Source organism: Phaethon aethereus (genome assembly GCF_964289735.1).
Source record: "Phaethon aethereus genome assembly, chromosome: 5".
Lineage (NCBI taxonomy): Eukaryota > Metazoa > Chordata > Aves > Phaethontiformes > Phaethontidae > Phaethon > Phaethon aethereus.
Genome location: NC_138579.1, coordinates 12,731,160 through 12,737,482, shown reverse-complemented (window position 1 = coordinate 12,737,482; position 6,323 = coordinate 12,731,160).

The window sequence follows — 6,323 nt, the reverse complement described above, 5'->3', positions numbered from 1 at the left end:
CTGATGGGAAGTTCTCCCAGCAAGCTCAAGGAGGAGCTGTTATTTGGAAGCACGATTGCTGCAGCATGGATGAGACCACGCTGACTCAGGAGATCTTCTCGATCTGATGAACTGTGTCCTGGCGGCATAGGGAGAGGGGCAAAGGGGAGGCAGTGGGGCTCAGGGAAGGGAGGCACCAAGAAATGGTTTGTGCTGCTCAACCCATATGACTCCTGCCCCCAACTTAGCCTGAAGCCCAGCCCTCCACCAGCATCTGCCCAGCAGGGTAACGGAAAAGGAGGTACCCACACAGCTCCGGTCCTACATCCCCTTCTATCTCGGGAGTGCCTCCAGCCTTAAGAGTGGATGAGCAGCCTTCACACGTGAAATGCCTCTCTGCAACTCTGTTTCATCTGAAAAAACAACTCTTTTTTTTCCTTTTTTGTTAACCATATGACTTTTGCTCATTTCTTCACTAGCGAACAGCACAAAGACAAATCCAGCCATGGCACAAGAAAAAAATAGATCCATGGGATTGTACCAAGTTGTGGCCTAAATTTCAACCTGATTATTCCGGGCAAGGAAAAAAGCCACCTTTAAGAAGATCCTGCCCTTGCAGTGCTGGCCAGGATCTTGGAGCAGCCGCGGCACCCTCCCAGGCTGGGCATGCCCTTGGCACGGTGGCACTCAGCATTGCGGCAAGGGCTACGTACGCCATGGCAAGAGAGACCTTCCCAGGCAGCCCCACACGTGACATGTCAGTGCTGCCCACGAGGAGGGGGGCTCAAACTGAATACACTATTTCTTCCGCTTTTGGGCCAGAGCCTTGGGTCTGGGATTTCTCAATTCCATCAATTTCAAAATGCCTTTTGAAAGTGATTAAATACTGAAACAGCTCAAGGTTGTCTCTTCTGAGTGAATTAAATTTAAAAAAAAAATTTTTAAAGGATTTGTTTGGCTTGCAAGAGGACAGGACTGTTTGAAGGGATGCCTAGTTTTGCTCTATTAAACATCCAAAGCAGGAGAAAATCTTGACTTAACAAAACTGCCTACAGACAGGCAGCAAATCTCACAGCAATATTGTTCAATTCCCCAGAGTTATTCACAATCCATTGCAAACAACAATTCTCCTTCTCCACAAGCAGTTAAATTTGGGCCTTGGTGTGTGGATTTAGATGCATTGTTTTAGTCACGACACAGAAAATGAATTGCATTGTTGCTTTTACAGCTCTATTTCTGGGAAAATGCTTGCATGAGGTGTACCAAAGAGAATCCTCAAAGGAACATTCTTTTTCGCAGTTAAGAAAAAAAATCCTTAATACTATATGTAGCAGCGCTTTCAACCTCATATAAGTGAAGCTGCTTCTTCCTAATGCAGGTGGGTAGAAGCCTGAAGGAGTGCACACACAGGGCTTACCTTTAGATACTGCATCCAAAACACCGCCCTTACATAGGCGTTCCAATATTGGTTTTCACATCCATCATTCATCTTTACTGACTTTAGTGCTTTTCCTCTATGTTAGAGGATGTTAGAAATACTACGACAACCTCATCGGATGCTGGAGCAGTTCAGGAAGGATCTGTGTCTGGCTGCTGCACTGTTGGGACAACTCCCAGGAAAGCAAATATGTACAAAGCACCGTACCCAGGCCAGCAGTGCAAGCTCTGCCAGGGCAAGGGGAGGCAAAAAGGAAAGTTATCATCCTGAAGAGCCAGCAGGATTTCTCAGATGTTTGTTGAGCAGAGAGGAATATTTTTTTGCAAGATCAGTGGGAATTTTAGTCCTCAGGAACTCTGTAAATCTCATTCAGGAATATGCCACTGTTTACAGAGAGATGAAGAGCCTCCCTCTACTGCCAGTAAATTCAATAGTAAAACTGTTCCTTACTGAGTCAGAGGGTTTGAAATACAGGCTGTTGAGTCCTCACAGCCACTTGGATTTCCCCTGGAAACTTCCCTCTGTGCCACTGACCAAGCCTGAGTTTGCTTTGACACGCGAGGATAATCCAGAAGGAGAGAGCCTGGGAACAGCAATGGGCAAACCTTGAGGACCCAAAAGGAAGTTCAAAACAGAAGAGCTTCTTGGTGTCTTGCTTTCAAGACCTCAAAAAGAAGTACTGCTTTTGCAGTTTCCCATGTGTTTTCCCCCCAGTACTTTCCACTGTGTGATGATGGGGAGTTTATGGGCAGCCTTTTCTGCTGGGCAGAGACACCCCGAGGCAGCGAGTCCTGGAGCAGGGAAGGTGCCTGCGCTGGGGGAAAGCAACCACAGTGAAAAGACGTCCTGATTAGTCCCAGCAGGTCTAAACATGATGCTGCTACCATCATGAGGGCCAGCTGGAATTTGGTACCATCCAGCGACCTTTGGGATCACTGTTGCATTCCCTGATCTAAAATTGGGCCTCGCACCCCCCGCACACAAGCTGCGCGCCAGCCCGAGCACAGACGCCGGCGTCTGGGGAGGACCCAGGAGCTCGGTGCCAGTGAGGACAGTCATGCCCCAGCCCCGGCTTTTAAACACGGATGGACACATTTCTCCCGCACCGGCGGGCAGCAAGTATTCCAGCAGCTCCTCCAACACAGCTGAAGCATCTCTGGCTGTTGCAGGGTGGTTTTGGCAGCACCAGGGCTCAGCTGGGATGGTTTGTTTTGCAGTGGCTGTTGAGGATCACTTTACTTATACAGGCAGCCCAGCACAAGCGTTAGTCTCGAGCTTGGTTTTGTATTCAAGAGCTGACACTGCAGAGCCGGCGTGTCAGGACTAGGAGATGGGCAACCCAGCCCTGTGCTGTGCAGCACAGCTGTGCTACCACATCTGGGAGCACCAAGCCACATCGCGGAGAGCATTGATGTCTGATGCTGCCCACGATGTGGCTTCTTGCACCAGTTCTTGTAGCTTAACTGGTAAGGCAGTTCCCATTTGCCTTCCCTCTGCTCCTGGCTGTGCTGACCTCTGAGGGCATCCAAGTCAAAAGTGGCCCCATCTTAGTGACCCTTTTTTAATGCAGGAGCACTGTGAGCAAAACAGCGTGCATGTTGCAAGCACACACACGTGCTTGTCTAGCTTTGCGGAGAGCTGGTCCTTGTGTGTCCATGTTGCCCCCCAAGTGCATTAGGAAGCTGTAAACGGAGAAGCAGTGTTGTATAAAGAAGCAAGAGTAAGCTGGGAAAATAAAGAACTATGGGGTAGCAAGTGCTCAAGTACTTTAAAAATAGGGTGATAAAAACAACAGTACTTTTCTGTCTGAGGATCTCTGAGGCTTCTCTGAAGCAGCAGTGTTTCCCAAAACATCTGTGGCACAGGCAGATGTGATCCCCCTCAGCTGCCCCAGCGCAGAACTCTTGCAGATCCGCTCCGAGCGCCTCATTCAGCCCGTCCCAGACCCGAGCCCGGTGCTGTGATCCCACAACATGCCCTCCGTTTCCCGGTGGGAGCGGGATGGCAGGAAGCGTGAGTTCCCGCTCCTCTGGGACAAGCTGTGCTGACATGACTGGACTTCCACACTGGGGAAAAGCACTTCCAGTTTCCTTCAGGTGAAGGGGAAAAAGCTACACCCTTCCCTTAGTGCCTGCCGCTCCTCCCCAGTCACCGTGCGGCAGATGTTGCGGATGCCCGTCAGTCTGCAAGCAGCTCCAAACACGGGGGTGATGCTGCTACCTCTGCTTCACACAGGGACAGGACCACTTGTCCCAGGCTATGAGGCCACTTGGACAAAGAGCCAGGAATAGCAAACTGTGCATGTCCGGCTGCCAGGACGAAGGGACCCCGCTTCCAGCGCATGATGTCTCTTGCCCGCTATGAACATGTCAGGGACAGCTGGGCCCAGCCAGAAACCTCTAATATGGACCCCTCCTCCAGTCTCCGTGTCAGGGGGAGGGTGGCACAGCAACCTCAAAAATGCACACCTGCCTTGCACAAACATCAGGGGAAGGGTGCCAGAGCGGCCTCAGAGACAGATGCTTCTTCCGCCAGAAATATCATGGCAAAGGTGTCATCAACCTCAGTTATGGACCACTCCTCAAGCAGAAATATCAGGGTGGGGATGCAGACCACACTTGCATACAAGCCCTTCCTTTGACAAAGATTTAAGATGTTCCTCTCAGATTTGAATTCCTGGTTGATTACTCAGACATGTAGGATTTTTGATGCCAGTAGAAACCAAAATCAGGAAAGGTCTTTATGGTTAATTTGGTTCAGATGTGGCTGAAGAGGGCAAAACTATCAGCATGTGATGTTTGTACCGCTGGCAGCAAAGTTCTCAAAATGGGTTCACACTTTTGAAGCTACCAAATCACAGCTTTGCTGCTGGTCAAACCTCCAGCACCAACGTCCCTTGAATAGACCTGTGTAAAAACATGCGTATTCACCATCTGGGCAGAAAGAAAAGGGAGACAGAACTAAGAGAAGGATGAAGATACACCGCTACAGTGGCTGTTGCTGCTGAACATGGTTGGTGAAGGTCATCCTGCTTGGCTTTCACGTCTAGATTCAGCAAAACTTGCACAGGTCAATCTTCTTCTGTCCCTTGGTATGTTTCTGCGACCATTTTGAAAGCCAAAGGATGTTGTACTTAAAACCATATAACTTCACACATGTCTATGGACAAAGAATTGCAAATGCATAATTATCAAGGGTTGTGGAGCACAAATGAAAACAAAGTTGGGCCAGGGAATTAGTTCATGAAGTAAGAGGAAAAATGACAAGTTATATCCTGTCATCTCATGGGAATGTCTCAGACTGGCTAGAAACAACAGTCCTCAGCCTGAAAGGTTTCAGACTTGTGTCCCAGGAGGTACTCTCCACTCACTTGTGGAAGCTAGGCCCTAGGATATCTAGAAGAAGTCCAGTTAGCTGCAACCTAGGAGGTTCTCTGTTCATTGACACAGAGAGAAACTGCAAGAGGAAGCAAAACTTCATCCTAGTGATTTTGGGTATTGTCTGGGAGGAGAAGTCCTGGGTCCTCCGTCTTTGCTCACCACTACTTATTTACATCTTTTACATGTTTTTTTATTACATTGCCTGTCACGGGAACTTTCCCCACAGTGGTTAGTACTGAGTGACACAATCTGCATGGTGAACTCAGGTCCCCCCACTGCCCATTTCCCATGCTCTGTTCCTGCCGCTCAGAACTACTATGTTCCTATGGTATAAGCCAATATTCAGGTATATCATCACAGCTCTTCTGAGCCTGGTCACTGATGGAGAAAAAGAGCTCTTGTTTCCATTACTTGCAGTCATCATGAACACTGGAGAGAAAGACACCTCAATCAATCAGAAGTAACATATTTTGGTGAGCACATCATCCAAGCAATCCTTTTATGACCCGAGTGCTCCGAGTTAAAATGCATAACAGTCTTGAGAGCTGGATCCACCTCCTCTAGACCTCCCACCCCTTACCAGCTGCTTTGCCTCAGCTGCTGAGCAGTGACAATGCCTTTTGAACCAGCAAGTTCCTCCACAGCTTACTGACCTGCCATGTCCCTTCACTCAGGGAGGGGACCTGGGGCCCCTCACAACCTAGCCAACATTGCTTTGGCCTGCAGATCTGCATCAGAGTTCAAACTGTCAGCCCTTTCACTGACCCCAAACTTTATAAACTTCTGGAGAGAGCTGGATAAATGTGGCTGGTGTGACCTCTTGGTCTTTTACCCCACAGTTTAATGAGAACCCCAAATTCTCCTCTGTTACCCCTGTTTGCACATGCCCCAACTTCTATCAAAATATCCCAAAGGGAGCAGAAATAAAAGAGGTATTTCTGTGCACAGGAGCAGTGAAGCAACCACCTACAAGCAGCTCAGGGCATAGCCAATGTGGTCCCCATCACAAGCTCCTTCATGTGCCTCCCCCAGCACCACAGGGAGGTCAGCCACCACAGGGAGGTCAGCCACCACAGTGGCATCCTTCCCCATCCACCTCCCCAAGCTGCTGCACACCATCCCACATGGAAAAGCTGCTGGACATTACCTGATACTGGTTTTCCAGTCCAACCCCACACTGAGAGCATTTTCTGACACGGTCAAACTCTACTTCAGACAGTTCTACATACGCTTGCGTGCCCCACCAGCTCCAGGAGATGGTCCCTAAATCCCCAGAGGAGGGTGACAAGGTGGTACCCACTCACCCAGTGGGCTGCTGCCAGCCACCTGCACCCAGACCTGCTGCTTTTCAATCACTGAAATGTGCACAGCTGGAATTACTTAGGACAAATGACTTAATCTCATGGAAAATCCCACAGGAAAGGTAATAGTTCCTCTGGTTAAAAGAAGCTTGAAAAAAATCTCAAATACCGTTCATTGAATAAGCATATTGAGTTAATGGATTCCAGGAAGAAAACCTTTACCCT